The sequence below is a fragment of the Entelurus aequoreus genome, linkage group LG06 (assembly GCF_033978785.1).
Source record: "Entelurus aequoreus isolate RoL-2023_Sb linkage group LG06, RoL_Eaeq_v1.1, whole genome shotgun sequence".
NCBI classification, from domain to species: Eukaryota; Metazoa; Chordata; class Actinopteri; order Syngnathiformes; family Syngnathidae; genus Entelurus; species Entelurus aequoreus.
This window is the reverse complement of record NC_084736.1, coordinates 69,983,452-69,991,335: the sequence shown is the minus strand read 5'-3', so window position 1 is coordinate 69,991,335 and position 7,884 is coordinate 69,983,452.

Here is a 7,884-nt window from a genome sequence, read left to right as displayed (position 1 = left end):
ATGATTTTACTGTCTATGATCATCAGTTAAAAAAAAAAAATGCAGTAATGCATGCAGTAAAATAGAATATGTTGTGTGTTGTCTCTTAACTGCCAGGTGAGGGCACTGTTCTACCATTGGCAGCTTTTCCAACAGTGCTGTTTGTTTAGCCGCCGGTAGGGGCAGTATTGATTGATTGATTGAGACTTTTATTAGTAGGTTGCACAGTGAAGTACATATTCCGTACAATTGACCACTAAATGGTAACACCCGAATAAGTTTTTCAACTTGTTTAAGTCGGGTTTCACTTAAATTGATTCATGATACAGATATATACTATCATCATAATACAGTCATCACACAAGATAATCACATTTAATTATTTACATTATTTACAATCCGGGGTGTGGAGGGGGGGTTAGGTTTAGTTGTTATCATCAGTCATCAACAATTGAGAACAGAGAAATGGATGTTGGAACAGTGTAGGTCTGACTTGGTAGGATATGGACAGCAAGTAGTGAACAGACAGAGAGAGAGAGAGAGAGAGAGAGAGAGAGAGAGAGAGAGAGAGAGAGAGAGAGAGAGAGAGAGAGAGAGAGAGAGAGAGAGAGAGAGCTCAGAAGGCATAAGAAAAAGTAACTGCATTTGATTGTTTACATTTGATTATTAACAATCCGGGGAGGGTGTTAGTTTAGGGTTGTAGCTGCCTGGAGGTAAACTTTTATTGCGGTTTTGAAGGAGGATAAAGATGCCCTTTCTTTTTAGCGTCCAAACTATCAACTTTGGAAATTAAACATACACTTCAGTCAGATGTTGTTTTATTTCTTATGAATTGTGGTTATGTATAAAGGAAAACACTGCTCTATAACTGTATGCATTATTTATCATGCAGGAATGTGTCCAAAATAGCTTTAAAAACGTTAGGCCAATACATTAACTGCCCGCCAGATGACAGCAGAGTAAAAGTAACGCCCTTGAATGTGCTTTCATCAAAAATGATGCACGACAAACCTCCCACAGGACATCATTCTAATACATTGTTCTTCTTTGTACTTTGTAAACACTTTGTTTGAAGAGTTTCTTAAATTGGATCATGTAGTACACTGTTTGATTTCTTTACTTAATCCATTCCATAATTTAATTCCACATACTGCATACTTGCCAACCCTCCCGTTTTTAGCGGGAGACTCCCGGTATTCAGCGCCTCTCCCGATAACCTCCCGGCAGAAATTTTCTCCCGACAAACTCCCGGTATTCAGCCGGAGCTGGAGGCCACGCCCCCTCCAGCTCAATGCGGACCTGAGTGGGGACAGCCTGTTCTCACGTCCGCTTTCCCACAATATAAACAGCTTGCCTGCCCAATGACGTCATAACATCTACGGCTTTTAGAGAGTAGAGTGCACAACTGCGCACACAACAAGGAGACGAAGCAGAAGAACGAGGAAGTTACAGACATGGCGACGCGGTCGACGAGCAAGATGAAGAAATACGCTTGCAAGTTCCAAAACGAATGGAAACAAGAATTTCAGTTCATCCAGGACAGTTCGAAGGGGAAGGGGTATGTAATTATGTTGCCTGTACATTTTGTAGAACAGACTTCTCCATTGAACACCGTGGCCGAGTCATGAACGGAGGAGAAGTTAAACAGGACAATTTGTATCATGAATCAATTTAAGTGGACCCCGACTTAAACAAGTTGAAAAACTTATTCGGGTGTTACCATTTAGTGGTCAATTGTACGGAATATGTACTTCACTGTGCAACCTACTAATAAAAGTCTCAATCAATCAATCAAAACAACTGCCATCTACTGGATAGCCCCCGGAACACTAAAATTCAAGTATTTATTTTATTTATATGTACAATAAAATAAATATATATACATACATATATATAGCTAGAATTCACTGAAAGTCAAGTATTTCATACATATATATATATATATATATTTATATATATATATATATATATATATATATATATATTTATATATATATATATATATATATATATACTGTATATATATATATATACTGTATATATATGTATATATATACTGTATATATATATATATATATATATACTGTATATATACTGTATATATATATATATATGTATATATATATATATATATATATATATATGTATATATATATGTATATATATATATATATATATATATATATATATATATATATATATATATATATATATATATATATATATATATATATATATATATGTATGTATGAAATACTTGAGTTGGTGAATTCTACCTGTAAATATACTCCCCTATTAACCATGCCCCCAACCACGCCCCCACCCCAACCACGCCCCCCACCCCCCAGTATCTGAGGTCTCAAGGTTGGCAACTATGACATACTGATATAATGAAGGTCTTAAGTGTTGTACGTGCATACACATTTTTTACATTACATTTTTCTCTAAGCTTATATTTCTGGGAACGGCGTGGCACAGTTGGGAGAGTAGCTGTGCCAGCAACCTGAGGGTTCCTGGTTCAATCCCCACCTTCTACCATCCTAGTCACGTCCGTTGTGTCCTTGAGCAAGACACTTCACCCTTGCTCCTGATGGGTCCTGGTTATAGCGCCTTGCATGGCAGCTCCCGCCATCAGTGTGTGAAGGTGTATGTGAATGGGTGAATGTGGAAATAGTGTCAAAGTGCTTTGAGTTCCTTAAAAAGGTAGAAAAGCGCTATACAAGTATAACCCATTTACCAATTCTCTTCTTTTGTTGAGAATAATTGTTGTATGTTCTTGTGCAGCAGGTTATGACTTGTGCATAATTTTAGCTGTTTGCAAATTCACTATATCTTGTCATTTCAATATATTTGATTCAATAAATAAAAGGTTTGAATGTTCTCCATATCCAACATTATTGTATTACAGATCTTTTTTGTAACACGGTTAGTGACTGAAGCGTAAGTTATAAACTAAAGATGATGAACAATCTAGGGTCCTAAATTCATAAATAATATCTGTTGTGAGATGGATATAAGACTTCACAATTGTAAATATGTCTGCTGAAACATACTGAAAGCCTCAAGTCCAAGTTTAAAGTTGTGATGCATGTCATGGGTTCAAAAGTCATGATTCCACCATTGTTGTACACATTATTTCAAATGTTCATTGAAACAACTTGATACCGTTCTTCCATCATTTCACTTGATTTTTTGTGATTATACTTAGGTAGCTTTTTCCACATGTTTTTGCAAAACACTTTTCCCCCCCAATAACATAATATCAGCTGGTATTTTTGCTCATTTTCAATGATTGGAGTGTTTTTATGCTACCTTAACATACTGTAATTATGTGAGGTTACATCAAAGCAGGTGTTTCCTGCAGTAGGCGGCGCCATAGAAGCCACAAGCTGCAAGGATTTATTTTTTTCTTCTTCCTTGTTCCGCCCATGTACAGTAAAATACGCCCTACTAATGCACGCACATAGACACGTAACAGAAAGGTAAAGTTATGCACCAAAAAAAAAGGTGATTTCACTCACCGGTTTAACAGGAATATAGCAACCACCATTACTTCCTTTTTTGAAATCCTTTCATTCTGGAAGATCTCTTTCGTACGCGTGACAGGCATGTGCACTTGCACGAAACAGCTTTCACTGACAATTTTAACACATTTTAACTTTACGTTTGTTAAATCTAAACCACGTTAGCTCGCTATTGGTTGTACGCTTACATTTTTTTTGTTTAAAGGGAACCTATGATTATCTTAATCTACACTCGATATACTGCCTTGTGGCCTAGTTCAGTGGTTATGAGACTTTTCTCACTAAGTACCACCTAAGAAAACACTTGGCTCTCCAAGTACCACTATAACGAACAACATTATAATACAGTAGCATAGTAGGCCTAAGTATTCATTAAAACAAAGCTGTGTTTTTATTGAACAAGTGTATTTCACATATTTGGCCACTATACAGTACATATTTACAGACTTCTTAGGCGTACCACTAGATGAAGCACAAACCACAGTTTGAGATTCACTGGTCAAGAATAGATAATATGTATTGGATATGTTTTGTTGTGAATTTTGTGTAATTTTGCTCCACAGTCACTTTTATAACCTGCTTTCTGCATACATCTATTTGTTTGTGAAGGCGTTCCCTTTAGATTGCAAATGAAAGTACTCCCCACTTACTCCAAAAGTATCTGAATTTTTTTTCATAAATGCTATAAAAAAGCTGCTTGTGTCACATGTCGATAGGGATCGGTGGCGAATTTGGTACTTTTATTGGCACCGACTGAATTTCACAGATAATACCGGGTATCGGTTCACGTAAAATCAAAAGGTGCCGTATTCCGATAACGTATGTTGCAGGTGATGTCACGTCCAGTTGCAGACTCGGCGGGAAAATAGGCACTCATGCGGCACTCAAAGCTGATTCAGTCAAACTTCTTCTAGGTAATATTGCAGTTTTTCATGCCAACAAAGAAATGATGCCTTATAGAAAACACTTGAAATTAAAGCTGCAAGCAGCGATGGACGGGACCGACTTTTGCTGGTGTTTCCTGCCTTTACCCATTCAACATATCTTTACCTCCCCATTACCTACCTTCCCTGCATCCTGGGGACACACTGGTGCTTCTTTCTTTCAACCATACTACATATCTATGTAATCATGTAATTTAACCTTCTCTGCATAGTAAGGTCACGCTGGTACTTCCTGCCTGTACCCATTAAACCTATTTTCACCCGCACATTACCTACCTTCTCTGCATAGTGGGGTCACGCTTGTGCTTTCTGCCTTTACCCATGCAACATACAGTATCTTCACCTGCACATTACCTACCTTGTCTGCATTGCCTCGACCACACCTGCGCGTCCTTCTTTCACCCATACAACATAGTTTCACCTGCACATTACCTACTTTCTCTGCATAGTGGGGTCACGCTGGTGCCTCCTTCTTTCACCCAGTCAACATATCTTTACCCGCACAGTACCTACCTTCTCTGCATTGTGTGGTCACGCTGGTGCTTCCTGCTTTTAAGCGGTCATCTTGAGACGGCAGCAGCGCAGCAACATCAGCGCAGCGGTTCTTTGAAGGCTCGTAAAATCTAAACCGGAGCAGTTATGAAAACTCTTTCATCAACTTTTAATCAGAAGGGTTCAATCTCTCTCCTGTGCTAGTTTGAAGCCGACACGACAAACGTTCTCAGAGGAGATAATTTTTTGAAAAAAGGTGACCGGTTTTTACAAAACTTTTGTTTTGAAGGGGGAATTGCAAACTTCCTGTTGATTTTTGCTGGCTACATGATATGTAGGTCTAAGTGAGACCTACATAAAGGTTTTTGTTTCATGTCTCTACGACATTCCTACTGGAAGTTACAGGCAGTTTTGTCTGTGTTTTCTTCCTAGGAGCAGTTTTGTCTGTGTTTTATTCCTAGGGGGCGCTAGAGCCCAATTTTGAGTTTTAGGGTTGGGTTTTTTTATTAGATCGCAATTTTTGCCAGTCCTGATGTGTGTGTCCAGTTTGGTGAGTTTTGAAGCATGTTAAGAGGGTTAAATTGTAGCTCAAAGAGGCAAAAGTGACTGTTTTTACAAAACTTTTGTTTTGAAGGGAGAATTGCCAACTTCCTGTTGATTTTTGCTGAAGGGTGTCAGTGTATGAAATGTAGGTCTAAGTGAGACCTACATAGAGGTTTTTGCTTCATGTCGCTACGACATTTCTACTGGAAGTTATAGGCAGTTTTGTCTGTGTTTTCTTCCTAGGGGGCGCTAGAGCGCAATTTTGAGTTTTGGGGTTTGGTTTTTTTAATAGATGGCAATTTTCGCCAGTCCTGAGGTGTGTGTCAAATGTGGTGAGTTTTGAAGCATGTTAAGGGGGTCAAATTACAGCTCAAAGAGGCGGCGGAATAATAATAATAAAACCTTACAAATACAATAGATTGCGGTCCCTAATTAAAGTAAGGCTCCAGTCTTCAAAATACACTAGCTCGATGCTAATTTACGTTGGATTTGCCGTAGTCATGCTACTGATTAGCATTAGTGATTTTACATGGCCATTACAACACCTCCAAATTTTGAAATGAAAACTACAACTAAGATGCACATTAAAATCAGACAGTTGCTGAGTTATAAGTACAATACTTACGGTATAAACACTTGGTAGGGCGCAACAACAGACTAGATTCAGCTTAATGGCAAAGACTACATCCTAGCTAGGCAACACACCGTAGCCTATATACTAAGGATGTAACGGTACGTGTATTTGTATTGAACCGTTTCGGTACGGGGGTTTGGTTCAGTTCGGAGGTGTACCGAACGAGTTTCCACACGGACATTTTAAGTAGCGCACCGCACGTTGTGTAAACAATGCACAACACACGGCATGCTAGCAGCGACCGGGCTACAACAACATGTAAAAGCCAGAGCTGGAAGACCCTCCTGCCTCGTTAAGATCTCCCGTTTGGGAACATTTCAGCTTCGCGGTGCGATACAACAATGGATAACATCGCTTCAACGAAGAGAAAGACGAACAAACACAGCTCCCACCGCATTCAAGCAGCTTCTCCTCGGCGAGTCAGGCAGGGCTAAAGCAATAACAAATGCCGTTGGTGTTTTTATGGCAGCAGATTTAAGACCATATTGCATTAAAAACTAGATTTTGACCCACTTCTATGGTGGAAGAACAATGAGCCCATATATCCTCCTACTGCCAAGTTAGCCAGGCACTACCTCGCCTTACCTGCTACCTCAGTGCCCAGCGAAAGGGTATTTTCCACAGCTGGAGACATTGTAACTGCAAGCAGGTCTGCTCTTTCTGCAGATAATGTGGATAAACTGATTTTTCTGGCAAAAAACATGAAAATTGAGTGAAAGTCACCAGGGTTAGAGGCTGGGGGGGTGGTGAAAAGAAAAGTTAATCTGAGGCTGAGTTGACTTGAAACTGTTTAATGTTGCACTTTTTGTATGTAGAAGAAAAGTTTTGTCATTTTATTTAATCTGAGCAACAACTTGAAGCAGTTGAATGTTGCACTTTATATGTGGAAAGGTTTTGTTAAGAAACCAATTCTGAGCCTTATCTTATTTAGTTTTTATTTGATATATGTTGACCGCATTAACCCTGGCAATCGACCCTGTGTGTATATGTATGTTATTGTTATGCTTAGCATTTATGACTGCCTGCTGTTGCACTGATCAGCCTACTGGTGGCTCACATCCATCACACACAACTATTTTAAAGCAATGTTAAAAGGATAAAGCCATTGTTTACAAATTTTGGTAAATAAATAACCAGAAAATGTATATTTTGTTGTTTTCTTACTGTACAGAAAATGAACCGAACCGTGACCTCTAAACCGAGGTACGTACCGAACCGAAATTTTTGTGTACCGTTACACCCTTACTATATACTCATGCCACCTAATGTCATGGGATTGCAACTGCATGCAAAGTCTATGAAATAATAATTGAAAATGAGACCCAGAGGTGTAAGAAAACAATATATAACAACTGGACAGCACAGTCATTATTTTTGGTACCGTATCGATTCAAATGTGAAAGGTACCTATCTCTACACCTCATTGTTATGTGCATGCCAGGATTAGCGGAAAATAATACTTAACCCTAACTCATTTTGTGTTTCCTCAAATTCTTTTTACGTCGGAGTTTAGCGGCTAATCTTATTTCGTACTGGTCCATGTTGACAAAACAGTCCTGTGTAAAATGCCGTAAAGACAGTTAAACATGCGTATTTATTTTATAGCTATCACAGCAGGTGGGAGGGCATTAGACAAGAATCACTAACATGCGCGTAGAAATTGCGACAAATGGACAAACTTGCAAGGCCAACATTTGTCTGGAATAAACTTGCGTAGGTGCCTATATATAAAGTACTTCCTTACAGTCAAACAAAAAAAAAACTGGAT